Source organism: Canis lupus, chromosome 26, assembly GCF_011100685.1.
Source record: "Canis lupus familiaris isolate Mischka breed German Shepherd chromosome 26, alternate assembly UU_Cfam_GSD_1.0, whole genome shotgun sequence".
In the NCBI taxonomy this organism is placed as follows: Eukaryota; Metazoa; Chordata; class Mammalia; order Carnivora; family Canidae; genus Canis; species Canis lupus.
This window is the reverse complement of record NC_049247.1, coordinates 3,361,779-3,375,480: the sequence shown is the minus strand read 5'-3', so window position 1 is coordinate 3,375,480 and position 13,702 is coordinate 3,361,779.

Below are 13,702 nucleotides of genomic sequence, written 5' to 3'. Positions count from 1 at the left end.
AGCATACAAGTGGGAGGGGCAGAGGGACAGGGAAAGAGAAGCTCAGTCCCACAACCCTGAAATCAGACCTGAGGTGAAATCAAGAGTCGGATCCCCCCAGTGGACCATGCTGCCCAGGTGCCCCAACAGCCTCAGTTTTATTAGATTGAAGTTATAACACCCACTTTGTAGGATTACTGAGAATGTTGCATGAAGAGCCGGGCAGGAAGCCCTTCACTCAGGAGGTTAGTATCCTGAGGCTGCTGTAACCGGTGACCGCAGACTGGGCAGCCCCATTCCACAGAAGCTTACTCTCCCTCAGTCCTAGAGCGAGACACCCCAACTCAAATGTGGGCAGGGCCGTGCCTTCTCTGAAGACCCTGGGGGAAGATCCCTCTTTGCTCTTTCAGCTTCATGGACTCCTGGTGCTCCCCGGGGGCAGGTGTACATCCCTCCAGTCTCTGCTCTCATTCTCACATAGCCTTCTCTGCCTACCTTCTCCCTTCTGTCTTAGAAGGGCACCTGTCACTGATTTGGGGTGATATTCATCCTGAGATGCCTGCCTAACTTACACCTGAAAAGACCCGTGTTCCAAATCGGGTCATGTTCACGGATTCTGAGTGGATGCATCTCTTGGTGGCCACCATTCCACACACTTAGGTAAGATCATGCACATAGGAAAGTTCAGTAAGTCATAGCTATTCTTACATGCCGACTTATCAAAGCCATGGAGGAGAAGAAACATTGTGACCCAGTCGAAACTATACATGGATATATTGTTTAAAGATTTTATTTATTTATTCCTGAAAGACACAGAAAGAGAGGTAGAGACAGAGGCAGAAGGAGAAGCAGGCTTCCTGCTGGGAGCCTGATGTGGACAGGATCATGCCCAAAGGCCAAGACAGATGCCCAACTGCTGAGCCACCCAGGCATCCCTCCAGCTTTACATTTGGTTCACACAGCACACCCAGGGAAAAGAAAGTGACTTCCCTAATGGTTGTAGAAAAAGTGAGTGGAGTGCATCTCACATTGCTCCCTCGGGTTCCCGGCCCAACTGTGAGCCCCTCACTGTGATGAGAAAGAATGGAGCTGAGAATGGGTCAGGCCTGGGACACGCTGGTCTCAGGAGCCTGACCTCATCTCCACCGCAGTGATGAGGACAGAGAGTGAGAGGGCCTGGTGGCCCAGAGACAAGTCGGGTGGTGTGAGACACAGGAACAGACACCGGCCGGCAAGTCTGTCCAACCAACCAAATGAGTGACACAAAGGAAAGCGAAGGTCAGCTGGATGGCTTTGCCTGTCACAGGTGTAGTCAGAGTCGGAGGAGCAGTCCACCTGCGGCTGTATGCACACGCAGGCCGCCCACCTCCCCAGGCACCTGCCATGTACAGTGGCTTCTTGTTTTGTGTTTGCTTTGGCTCTTGATCTTCCCTTCATTCCTTCCTCCGACGGACTTCCCTTTGGGACCAGCTGTGGACCAGGCACCCTGGCCCTCCTCGGAGACTAGGGTCCTTCGTGCTGCGCTGGAGGTGCCCACCTGGGTCCTTCAGGGGCTCTGGCTGGGTTCCTAAAGCTGCCAGAAGCTATGCATCAGCAGTGGATAGCAACTCTGAGAGGCTTCCTGCTCTGGCCTCCTCATTTAGGAAGGAAAAAAAAAATCCTGGGGAAAGTCCTCATTTGGGGGCAATTTGTTCTGCTGCAGCTCTGTTTCCTCTTTCCTGCTTTCTAAGCAGTGATGTGCTCTTTTCTTCATTTTTTTTCAATCTTTTGGGCCAGTACACAGCCTCAGGTGACCATTTTCTTTATTTTTCCCCTTTTTAATTGTAAGCAGTGACTTGACTCCGAGAGCAGACTCTTTGCATTTTGCCTTGAAATTCAGTGTTTTCATCTATTGCGCAGATGTCCTGATAACAAAATGCCATTTTTTTTTAATTTAAAGACTTTATTTATTTGAGACAGAGGGACAGAGAGAGAGAGAGTATGAGTGAGGTGAGGGACAGGAAGAAGCAGACACCCCGCCAAGGAGGGAGCTGATGCGGAACTCGATCCCAAGACCCTGAGATCATGACCTGAGCTGAAGGCGGACGCTTCACTGACTGAGCCACCATTTTCTCAAGAAAATGCCATTTTCTTGCCAGAGTCTGTGGTTCCCTGCTATTGTTCAGCTGTCTCCCTGGCCGTGGCCCTTGGACACCTGTACCCTGCCACCTGTGCCATGGGTCCACCAGCAGTGGCTTTGGTGGGGAGGTGGCCTGGGGGCTCACTTTCTCATTCACAGGCAGGATGTCTGTAGACATCAGCTTCTTACCTGTCCTCAGTGGTCTGGGATTTCTTGGTCAGGTGTTTTTTTGTTTTTGTTTTTGTTTTTGTTTTCCTCTCAGATGTCTTAACCTCCTGTTCTCCAGGCACACATGTTGCTAATGGTTTGGTCCTATCACTTCTTTATGCAATTACTGCTAGTCCTGTAGAGACAATCTTTAATAATTCTAAAGGAAGACCAAAATGTCCACCATCCACTTCACATAGCAGCTGCATCTTGGTTGGGGAGGCCCCCTTCAGACTCTTCTTGAGGCAGTGAGATCGCGTTGTCCTCTGTTTAGAATCCTGTAGAGGCTCCCGTCATATTCCAAGGCACCCTTCTGGCCTTATCTCAACCCCCATGATCTCACATATGCACTCTGTTCCATTCCCATTGGCCTCCTCGCTGGTGAGGAGGCTCTGACCTCAGGGCCTTTGCACCTGACTGCTGTGGGGAAACATCCAGATATCTAATTCAGGTCTCTGGTCACAGGCCATCTTCTCATAGAGGAGTCACCCTTTGTCTGTACTATCTGCTCTTATCCATTATGGCAATTTCTGTGCCCCTTCCCTATTTTGTTTTTCTTTGTCTTATCACCACCTGATAAAATGCACAGATTTGACTTATTTGTTTATCTATCTTCCTCTCCTCTAGAATTTAAGCTGTGTGAGAACAGAAAGTGCCTGTCTCATTTGCTGTTGTATCTATCTGTTTTGCTTAGCGGCCCTGGTGTCTGGCACATAGGAGGCTCTTCCTACTTAGTGAGTGAATGACTTCATTCTGTCTTCGGCTTCTCACACTGTCTGTCTTTCACACTGAGTAAATCTCTTAGATCCTGCTAAGGTCAGAAAAATAGGGAGGTACGTTTTCACATGCTGGACATCTCCAGATGGCCACATTTTATGAAGGGTTTCTAAGTGAGCACAGAACCCACCACTATTCCTTCTTTCACCCAGTTGCTTCAGAGACGTGTTCCTGTTGGGTTCAAGGTGAGAAAGTTTGTCCAGGACTGTGATGCTCAGATGTGCTGGCCAGAGGTGACATTTTCAAGTTACCAACTTTCTTTCTATGTGGCATCCTTTTCTGCGCATCACTGCCTCTTCCTTCCTGGTGAGATTCGAGAGGGGCTCCTTTGCTGATAATGCTTCCCAGAGATGGCCATATGAAAGGAATCAACTTAAAACAGAGACCAGAATTTCACTGTAAACAGGGAAAAACATCCTTGATTAGGACTTTCTCTGAACAACTGAGTGGATTACTGAAATAATGGCAAGTGATTGCACATGGGTACAAGATATCTTTTGGGGGATGATGAAATTATACTAAAATTAGTCATCAGATACGGCTTGATCCAGGTGTTCAATTATGACATCAGTTTTGTTTTGTATTTTTTGTTTCTTTGTTTTAGTTCTTTTCTTTGCCTGTTATGGTGTGGGTTTCATTTTTAGGTTCTTTGTGATAGCTCTTGGCCGTTGCAAGTTCTGCCCCTTGCTGAGGTGAGGCACCCAAGAAACCCAAGAAAGGCCATACTGTGTTTTGTTTGCTCTGGTTTGGTTTTAAGACCTGGGGGAGGAGTTTTTGAGGGCTAAAAGTGGGGTGCAGAGGAAAAAGGTGAGTGATTAGAGACAAAACAAGAATCAATATTCCTACATTTCCAAATTCAAGAGTATGGGCAGCACAGGTAGAGAAGACAGAGAGAAGTCATACAAACAAGTTGTGTCTCTTTATTGCTCAGAAATCTACTTGAGTCAGTATGGATGAACAGGAGGCAGCATCAAGATGTGTTTGACTAATTGAGTTTGTGTCAGACTTGCCTGAACTGGGGATGAGTAAACATCGTTTATCACTTGCCTGTCAAGCCAGCACTCTCTGCCATCAGGCAAAATCAGATGCAAAAGATGATTGGAGAGACAAAGGCAGGATCCAGAAAGAGCTTGTTTTGGCACTTCAGGGCCTCAGTTTTGGCCTCACCTGATGGGTCCTATTTGGGAAGCAGGAGTAAGGTGTGGTGCTCATACCTTCCTGAGTGAAATCCCTGCTCCATTGTGTCGATATGGGCATGCTGCTTGATCCTGCAAAGCCTCTGGAGTTTCTGAGTCTGTGCAGTGGGCCTCAGAGTGACTATAAAGGGGCCAATGGGTTATTGTATATTTGCCCACATTCCAGATATGATGTCTCTTCTCTGCACCCTAGTCTGGGCCCTGGTAGGCTGACCTTTGTAGAGGGCAGTTCCTGTGTCTGCTGGAGTCCATCTGGGGTTGGCCAACAGGGCCCTAGTAGCTGGAGTGCAGGAGAAGAAGGAGGCTGGAACATTTATGTCCCACCTGCTCCCGGAGCCTCTGGCCCCCGTGATTGCAACGCCTGTCAAGGAGCCCCTGTGTAAGACCCCCACTCTCACTGGGTTCAGTAGCACTCCCTTTTCTGGCCCCCTCACATGGGGACTAGATCCCATTGTTTCTCATTGTTGGGCGCCCAGCACCATCTTTTCACTTTCTCCATGAGTAGTGCCCTCTTCGAGGCACACTAGTCCTTTAAGCTTGAATATCCTTCTTCCTGAGATGGACAATAAGTTGGAGGTTTCTTGTTTTCATTTAAACAAACTCAGACATCTAGAAAAGTTTCAAGGACAAGCACCTAGAACGTTTGCCTACTAAGCCATTTCTAAGTAACTGACAAAATAGATGCTCATCACCCCTGGATGTTTGGTGTGTGTTTTCTTACCAACAAAGATATTGTCTTGCAAAACCACAACACAACCTCAAAAATCAGAAAATTGACGTGGCTGCATTACTACCAGTTTTTAGACCCCTGCTCAGTCTCCCCTGTTTGGACAATCTCTTTAATATCAGATGTCTTTTTTTTCCCTTCAGTCTTTTCTTGAATTTCATGACTGTGACACTTCTGAAGAGTGCAGGCCAGTTATCTCTCAATTTGGGTTCATCTGATGTTTCTTCATGATTAGATTCTGATTACACACCTTTGGCAGGAGTGCCTCAGAAGGGATGTTCTGTTCTTGTTGCATTTGGTCAGGTGGACCATGATTTAAATTTGTCATGGTGTGAATGATGGTCATTTTGATCACTTGATTAAGGTGGCATGTGCCAGGCTTCTCTACTGCAAAGTCACTCTTGTTCTCTTAGAAATTAATAAATATTTCATGAAAAGATGTTTAGAGATCATGTAAATATTCTTCTTCCCCTTAGACAACACTTCATTTGTGAATTTATTAGCAGAAGGGGCTCCAGGATTTCTTTTGTCTGTGGCTTCTTTTTCATTACTGTCACTATTATGATGCTCAGAATATCTAACATTTGGCCAGTGGGAGCCATTCTACCATATTCTGTGTCCTCTCACATGTGCTCATTGTCCTTTAAGCTCTTCCTTCCTTTCTGGGGATAAGATCTTCCAGGCACACTTTGTAATTTCCCTGTCCCAGGCCTAGAATCAAGCCGAGTTCCTTTTAATCAGTATGGTATTTAGAAACCAAAATCTAGGCTCTCAATGTGCTCACTGTTATTGGGGTGCTCCAGTCCTCTCAGTGGACAGAGCCAGGGAGTGTTGTTACACACATCACCACCACTGCTCCCTCTAAAAAAAATATGGGTTCACATTGATATTTCAAATTCTAATTCAGGATCACAGAGCTTACTCCAGATTTCATCTCTTCTTCTTTTTTTTTTTTTTTTTAAGATTTTATTTATTTGAGAGAGAATACAGAGGAAGAGGGAGAAGCAGACTCCCCACTGGGCATGGAGCCCATTGTGGGGCTCAATCCCAGGACCCTGGGATCATGACCTGAGCTAAAGGCAGGTGCTTCACCAACTGAGCCCCCCAAGTGCCCCAGATTTCTCATTTTCTGTGTGTGTCACTCCTTGCCCTGTTTCCATACCAGGCAGTTCTTCTGCTTGCCAGCTTCTCAATCCACTCAGTTCCAGCACCTCTTGCTGACTGCCCTCCTTGCTCTACCAAGTCTGTAGTGCCTGAGTTTCCAATCCCAGGTAGCCACTCTTCCATCCACCCTACCTGTGGTACCTGGCCAGGGGCCACTGCGTCCACTGCCTACCATGCTAATTCTGTCCTGGTGGCATTGCACTGAGCTACTCTGAAAAGGGGGAGTGTCTGTATTCTTATTTACATGAATTACACTATATTATTTTCCTAGACAATGTCTATACATTTCAAATCAGAAGGATAGGCTGCAACTTCTCTATGTCAAACTGTCCTTCTTTTTAGGGGTGAATGAACACTCCAACCAGAGATGGCCATGGGCCACACCACACTGACCAGCTGTCCTGTTTTAGACACTCCTTGTTCACAGGGTGAAGGAAGGAGTGTGTGATGCTACCTTATTTTTTTTAAGATTTTATTTATTTATTCATGAGAGACACACAGAGAAAGAGGCAGAGACACCGGCAGAGGGAGAAGTAGGTTCCATGCAGGGAGCTGATGCAGGACTCGATCCAGGACGCCAGGATCACTCGCTGAGCTAAAGGCAGATGCTCAACTGCTGAACCACCCAGGCATCCCATGTGATGGTACTTTAATATTCTCTTGTACTCATCAGTGATTATCAAGATGTACCAGGTGTGGGAGATTCTAAATGAACTCAATTTAAATAGTTTTGCATTTGCAGTACCTACCAAAAAAAGAAAGTATTTTTTGTGCATCCAAATACCTTTTCCCCCTTCAAACAAGTGGGTAGTATTCCCAAAGGGCATTCTTTGTGACAGATGTTCACATATATATATATATATATTTTAACTCAATCTTCACAAAAACATCAGGAGATAGGTACAATTGTTACACTGATGACCTGAGTCACTGAGGTCTTAATGGTTCAAGTAAACCAAGAAATCAGGATTTTTAAAAATGGGAAATGGCCCTGCTTTCAAGTTGTGGCAACACATCCAAAATATACTAAATGCTTTGTGGGATGAATGGTCTAGATTAGGGCCTCAGGACAGCCAATCTTTCACCCCTGCTTCTGATCACTCAACTTGGGTAGGAAAGGTGAGGTGCTAGTGATGGTCCAATTTGTGCATAGTCGTCACATGTGCACACAGCAGCAAGATCCAGACAAATATTGAAGTTTGCATCCAGTCCACGTGGTTGGGGCCAGGAGAAGAATGCTTCCCAGGAGAGGGGATGTTGGTACTGGAAGAAGGGATAAGAGGGTTGTCAGGCAGACCAAAGCAGTGTCCACTGGAATAGGAACCTCTGGATGTGGTGGATGGAATGTGCCAACATGCTGGGCAGGAGACAGAGATGGAGAGAGAGAAGGCTAAGAAGGAGAATATCCTGAAGAAACTTGTCTCTTCTCTAAGTATTTAAATCAGGGTACCACACCCCTTCCCCAGTTATGACAACCAAAAATGTCTGCAGACATTGCCAAGTGTCTCCTGATTGAGGAACTCTCGTTTGAATAATGCCTGCTGTGTATCAAGTATGTCTTGCATCATAATATTTTTTAAACTTTTCACTTGGAAATAATTTTAGATTTCAAGGAAAGTTGCAAAAACAGTACAAAGAATCCCATATACTTTTCACCTAGCCCACCTAGTGAATTAAGAGTTCACTATGCTTGCTTATAGCATTCTTTCTCTGTTTTAATCTCCCTCTCCGTCTGTGTCTCTATTTTTATTTATCTATGCATATTTTTTTCTGAACTAATTATAAATTAGTTGCACATACGACTCCCTTCAGTGTGTACTTCCTTAAAACCAGGACATTCTCTTACATACCCAACCTGGCAGTGATCAAAATAAACAATGTGACATTGTCACAGTACTGCTACCCAGTGACAGGCTTTTTAAAGTGTTGCCAGTTGTCTGATAATATCATTTGCAGCAAAATAAAGTCTTTCCTGGTCCAGAATTACATCCAGGACTGCACACTGTTTAGTTGTGAAATTCCTTTAGGTCTTTTTAGAATCAGGAATCACTGGGCCCCTCTGTCTTGTATAACCCTGAAGAGTACCGGCCAGTGTTTTGGTGGACCGTCCCTCAGTTTGATTGATATTGATTGCAAAGCAGTTGCTGTATTCAGTTTGAATCGATCCGGCCCTTCTGGACATGAAGTTCTGAGTATGGATGATTGTATTTGCTGTAAGCTTGGTATCGCCCATGTGCCATGATCCCTACAGGGATCTTCCCTTCTGTGACCTGGTTCACACGACAAGAGTCCCCATAAGCCTACTTGCAGGACACCCCCCAGCACAGTGGAGGCCAGTGTGAAAATTTTAACCAGAGGTTCTGAAGAGCAAGAGGAAAGCAGGGGACCTCACTGGCAGCAGTTGTTTTGAATCATCAATGGGTCAAACCCCAGTCATGCCCTGAAGCCCGACTGTCCTGGAGTGTCTCCTGTTAGGTAAGCCGTCCGTTTGGTGACAGTCGAAGGGAAGAATCCCATCTCCTTGCTTCTCCCTGCCACCTTTCCTTCCTGGCATAACCAGCTTTTCTGGGCTTTCATGCTCCTGGACAAAGTGCTGACACACGTGGGCACACACACCCTCGGGATTAGATGTTAGTTTTTAGGCCCAAGGGACTCTAAATCCATATTTAGTTGTTAAAAAGGAAAAAAGAGTCCCTCTCCTTGGGGTATAATCCTGTTAGAACATCCATTTATGTGAGTGAACAACACACTGAACATCTTTATCGGGTTTGTGGAGGTATCACAGCATCTGCACAAACACAGGGTATGTAGTTTGTAGGGGTGCAGTGCCCCCCGCCCCCGACACACACACACTTGCAGAACTCATTTTGGAAGGTTTTCAGAGAGAAGGTTTACCCGACAGGTGTATTTCAGTCCCCATCTTCAAAGACAGAAGATTGCACGTGACTTTTAAATTAGTATTTCCTAATTTGCAGTCTCTCCTGTGTGACTCTCAATAATTTTTGCCATTTATTAGTCTCATCTGCATTTCCATTTACTTAAAAACAGCTCTTCTCTTTTTCAGATCTTCAGTCTGAGCTTTGCCCTAAGCAACACTTTCCACAAACGTCACTGCTTTACATGCTAATTGCATTTCTCCCCCCAAAATATTAAAATAAATACATAACTGATAACATGTCTAAAAGCCTTTCTACATTTCACCCAAAATTGTCTCCCACCTCACACCGGGACAAATACTGGCTGGAGGCGTGGCGGCAGATGCAGCAGGCAAATCTGATAGGTGCCGCTTCCTTCTCCATGCTTGAGTGCCCTGATTGCCTCTCTGTCACAGAACTGGGAGCCAGGGCTTCTGGAAAAAATGGAAGAGAGACTTCCCCAAATCCTGAAAGAATGAATCTAAAGACCAAGAAGGGAATGTTCTTTGCAGTCATGGAAGTGCAGTGGAGCCTGTGCTAACAGGATCCTGTGAATCTCCAGTGATGAGTTCTCCTACCTGGAGGCCATCTGCATCCAACTGTCAACAGAGCAGCTGCCTCCTTAACTGGGTGTTGGATTGTTCCAGACCAGGACAGAGTCAATAAACCAATATCTAAGGCAGCATTCCCCAGATTTAAACATATATGCTTTTTCCAATAATTATAAAAATCCAGAGATTTTTCTCTGCTCCTTCTCCCAGAGGGGTGGACTCTTCCTTAAGCCTCCTGTTCTGTCTTCTGCAAGCTAGGAGAGCAACAGACCCTTGAACTTTGCCTTCTGCAGTTCATCTAACGTAAAACATATGTCATTTTTCAATTCCTCATTGGAAATATTGAATAGCATGTTGAATGCTAAGTGTACCCCCAGGGTCCTGATATACACACCCTCTCACTCCCAGCTGAGAATCATGATCTTGAACAGAAGCTCACATCATTTCACAACATAGACCAGCTTACCTGGGCACTCAGAGTTGAGTGCACTGCCCTCCTGGTGAGGTTGGGTGCTGCAGCCAGCCTACCTGGGTGGAAAGGGAGGGCCCAGAGGGAATTGGGGCACCTTCAGAGAAGTTCCTGGGGGAGATCCTAGAATTCCTCGTGAGCACAGCCAAGAACAGGTAAATCCGAGGTGCAGTAAAAGCCACGGTGGTCATGCACTCAGGAAGCTTGTGAAGCCAGCCCTGCTTCCAGGGTCTAGGAACTTGAACCCTGTCTTCAGGGTTTCCACCTCCACCCACTAGTTGCCAGGAGCACCCTTCTCCCAGATGTGACAATGAGAACTGTCTCCCGGCGTTGCTAGATGACCCTGCCTCTGGGTGGGCAGGTGCCAAAGGTGTGGCTGAGAGCTGAGCCCCCCGGGGCTGTGGGAGGAACCGAAGGAGGGATGCCAGTGATGCAGAAATGGGGGGAAGGGAAGGAGGGTCCAGAGGGGCTTAGAGGCCCTGGTTTGCTTCCTGTCTCCCCGATGGTTGCCTGGTGCCCGCACCTCAGTGTGGCCCTGCCATCCTTCCACTGAACACCTGGCACAGGGGACTGCCTGGAGGTCCATTGCTGGTGTCCTGTGCTCCTGTGCTCCAGGGGCTGCACCTCTGGACAACCTTGCTTCTGGTTCCCAGAGGTACTCTGAGATCCAGACAGAAGACTGTGGGGAGATTGAACCACAGGTGCCTCTCCCCCTTCACTTTGCTTCTTGTGCTGCCTCTGGCTGGGGTGGGCTCTTCCCATGGCTCTGCTACTACTAGGCTGCCCCCACCCTAAGGGTCCCATTTTGTTCCCTTGCTTGGCCCTGGCCTCAGGAAGCACCGCCTCCCCTCATTGTCCCTCCACTCCAGGAGGCATGTTCAAGTTTGCTTTCTGCTTCTTGCAGTCAACAGACTCCTGGCCAAAAAGGATGTGAAGAAATATACTTAGATGGAGATCCTTGGACATAGACCTGTATCAGATCCCCCCCCCCCCCCCCGCCCAGCTCCACTCGGAGCCTATACTTATATCAGTCAAAAGGAGGTTGATAATCCCTGCCCACCTCCCATACGGAGTAGACGTGGAAAGTGCAGCTGGCTGTGTTTTCCTAACTCACACTGCTAAGAGGTTAAGTTGCTCAAGAGCAAGGATTCTGTCTCTATTGGCTATTCTGAAATCCAGGTACACAGAGCAGTGCTGGGCATACAGTAAGCACTTCATAAATACATATTGAACTAATACATAAGAATGCAGTGAAATCGATATAGTGGATTGCTACCAGGGTTTCTTTTTAATTAATGCAATAGAATAGAAACTCTCAGCATGCATTTCACATGGTAGGTCTCAGTATTCTGTGTGTGTGTGTGTGTGTGTGTGTGCACGCGCGCGCGCATGCCTGAGTCTGGCTTGCATTGTAAAATGCATTTCTGACAATAGATCTTGAGTTAAAAATGTTTAAAAGGCAGCAAACAAGACTATAGATCAGCTTTCTGTAAGTGGTAAGGAGTTGTGTAAATCTGACCATGTGGTGTCTCCTGAATTCTTCATGAGCCTAGAGCATCCCTCCCAAAGTCCGGGTTCACTCACCTCTCTGGCTTCATCTGGCATCTCCGTGCAGTGCAACTCTCTTTTCTGGCCATTCCAAATGACTTAATTCTCTAATATGAAGATAATCTATCATATTGAAATTGTTGCTTGCTTTTACCTTATTAATAAGGTATCAAAACCAAAAACTTTTGGTGATAAGAAAAGTCACAGAGTAGGGTGGGTTTTATGTCTTTATTTTATTTTTTTAAAGATTTCATTTATTTGTTTGACACACACACAGAGAGCACAAATAGGCAGAGTGGCAGGCAGAGGGAGAGGGAGAAGCAGGCTCCCCACTGAGCAGGGAGCCCGATGCGGGGCTCCATCCCGGGATCCTGGGATCATGACCTGAGGTGTCGGCAGACTCTTAACTGACTGAGCACCCCAGGTGCCCCTATGTTTTGTCTTTAATACAAAATATCATCCCTTTCTCCTCGAACTTTTTCTTAATTGCACATACCACCCACGGGAGGGGTAGGGGGTGCAGAATAGGTGTGTTTCTTTCTAGAGCTGGCTCTCTACAGTATCTCCAGGCACTGGGGGTGCTTGAATATTGCCATGTATTTGTAGGATAAGACAGGATTCTTCATTTCTTCTTGCTGATGCGTGAACACAGAAGTTGGAACTTGTCCAGAGATATTTCCCCCTTTTAGTTAGGGGAAAACATCTTTTTTGGGATCCTGAGTTTCACTTTCAGAAGCAGAACTCCTCCTAAACTGGCCTGTCATTGTTTTATTTGTTTCTCAACCTGCAGAGGTCAGGAGTAATTCTTGACAACCAAAAAGGAACGTTCTGGTGGCAGGACAGCCTCCCTTAGAACAAACCAGAGCGTGCATCTCGTGCATCCTCCCTGTCACCTCCCTGGGTTTTATTTTAATTGCCGTTCTCTTGAAAAGCATGATTCCTATTAAATTATTCATGGTGGTATAATGTTTATGTGATCGGGGTAATTATTATAATTATGCTTTGTGAATTTTCATAATTAATGACCTGGCTCAGGTTTCATTTGGCACAGAATATTTCCAGAGGGGAATCAGACAATCGGATCTCCTGGGGAATCAGAGTGAAAGAAAATGGTGACTGATTTTGGGTTTTGCTAAAGCAGTAGAGGGTTTGGTGCTCACCCCCTGGGAACGGGGCTGGGAGGCATCTGGAGGAGAGGTGTAAAGGATGGAATCCATTTCATGGGATGTGCTAGAGGCTCCTGGTTTAGCATCTGAGTGCACCTGTCTGAAGGTGTCCTGCTGGTACAGCGGGCTGGAGCAGTAAGGTGATGGGGGGAGGGCACACAGCTCCTGTCCTATGCTGCTTCGACAGAAACCGGGACATGCCAGTGTCTCTCCTTGTCCAAGACCCCCCAACAATACTGAACAATAGTGAAACCACTCCCTGTGATTCCTGAGAGCACGGTGGCATTTCTGAGAACCTGTGGTTCAGCTAGCTCCCCCCACCATTCTTGAAAGAGAATAAAATGGAAGCAGTCAGGAAAACGGATGGGGGCATCCTGAGCACAGGAAGACATTGGATGTCTTGCAATTCATACTGTAGTTGGATTTGATGTATTTTATTTCAGTGCCTCAATTCCCCCTTGACTTGTCTCCGAGGAGCTGGCTTGCTGTAACCTCAGCATCAATGTATCATATGACTGCTTTTAAAGACCTTTCAAATGTATAATTCCATCTTAACTTCAGCCTTGCTCGAGAGCAAGACAGCTCCCCTTCCCATTTCACAGATGGGAACGCTGAGACTCAGTGTGGCCCAAGAGAAGTAACGATAACCTGTGCGGCCGCCTGCCTGCCCCGTCCACTCTGCCAGGTGGGACCCTTTGCACAACTTCTCAGGCTTTTCCCGCTGTGTGCCTTCAGTTCCCTCAAGGAGGAGCCAACTCGAAAAGGAAGAGAACAAAAAAAAGTCCTACGTAAAGTCTTGCTGGGCAGCGGGAGATCCGTGCGGACACATTGTTCAGCTGTGAGCACCAGCTCAGTCACACCGGCCTCAGCGCCCCCGCTCTTCC